Source organism: Bison bison, unplaced genomic scaffold (assembly GCF_000754665.1).
Source record: "Bison bison bison isolate TAMUID 2011002044 unplaced genomic scaffold, Bison_UMD1.0 scf7180017864239, whole genome shotgun sequence".
Taxonomy (NCBI): domain Eukaryota; kingdom Metazoa; phylum Chordata; class Mammalia; order Artiodactyla; family Bovidae; genus Bison; species Bison bison.
Window position 1 is genome coordinate 812,745 of NW_011494811.1, and position 1,642 is coordinate 814,386.

Genomic DNA, 1,642 nt, shown 5'->3' on the forward strand with positions numbered 1-1,642 from the left:
CGGCAGAGGGTTTCGGCCCAGGTGGAAGAGGAAGGCCAGATGGCAGGTGGCGGTGCTGACCCACTGTGACCCCAGGGCTGCTGGCGTCTGCCAGAGACTCTCTGAGCACCTTGGGTCCAGCTGGGGATGAACACAGAGGAGGCTGGAAAAAAATCCTAACAGCCCATGGCATGTGCCTGGGGCTCCGGAGCAGACACACACAGAGACTTTCTTTCGTAAGAGAACAATATGAGGCAGTAATAACAGTAACCACACTCGTGTGAGCACAGTGCTTTACTGTGTACAAGAAGCAGCGACAGCATGGGTACAACCTCTCTTCTCCTGCAATCCCCCTGGACACACGGTGCTTAGTCTGAGACTAATAATTAGGAAGGGGAGGCAGACAGATGCTCTCCAGTGAGAGGCTGGAGTAAAGTAGCCATGTGACTCTGAGCTAATTATTTTGTCTCGCCCAGCTGCAGTTTCTTTCTCTATAATGTAGGGATAAATGCTAACTACCTGAGCACACTTGGCCCCTTGATCTTGGTGGCTAGAACTAGTCTCTAATAAAAGGAACAAGGGCCCCTAGGAGAAAAAGGGCAGATTCCAGGACAGCAGCAGGAAATTTCCAAGATCAGCCTGAAGCGCCTTGTAATGCCAGAAAGAAAGGAAGTACTGAAAAAGCAAAATAAAGCAAAAATTACCCAACTCACAATAATGGGGGTAGGGTGGAGATGGGGGGTTCTATAAAAGGGACAGAGCGGGGAAGCGAAAGAACTCCCAATGAGCGAAGTTGGTACAACTTGACAACAAAAAATACAGGGCTAGATTATAACCCAAGGTATGAAATAAATTTCCATGAGTCCATATTGATATAAAGAAATGATTAGAGAACAGCTTTGTGGTTGCCAGGGGAAGGGGTAGTGGAGGGATTAATTGGGAGTTTAGTATTAGCAGATGCAAGCTATTATATAGAGAATGGTGGATAAACAACAAGGGCCTATTCCATAGTACAGGGAACTATATTCAATATCCTGTGAGAAACATAATGCAAAGGAATAAGAAAAGGAATATATATATATATGTGTAACTGCATCACTTTGCTGTATACCAGAAACTAACACAACATTATAAATCAACTATATTTTAATAAATTCAAAAAAACAGACTGCAAAGTAACACCAAAAAAAGTAAAAGAAATGATTAGAAACATAAATAAATGGGTGAGGAGAGACAAATCTTCCATGCAGAAGAATTTCAAAATAATTTATAGGAATGCTCTGCCTTCAAGGAGGCATAGACTGTGCCTGGTAACTTCCTTCCAGCTTGGCTGGGTTAGGGGCATGAGGGAATGGGGTGGAGTTCCGTAGAAGGACACTGAGGCTGGCTCACACGGTCAGGCTTGGCTGCTGCATGGATCACCCTTTGGAACTGGGGTCCCAGGATTCAGAGGGGGCATTTCTGCAGGTTCTCAGATCTGCACCCCTCCGCCCCTGTTGCCAGCTGGGTCCTTTCAGGCCCGCTTTGTCCAGGCTCAGAGAGCTCCCAGGCCGACCATCAGCCACATCACCAATAGAGAAGACAGCATTCACTCCTTTGGCGAAGCTTCAATTAAAAAAAACCACAGGGAAGGACTCTGACTCGTCCACCTGACGGCCACGCT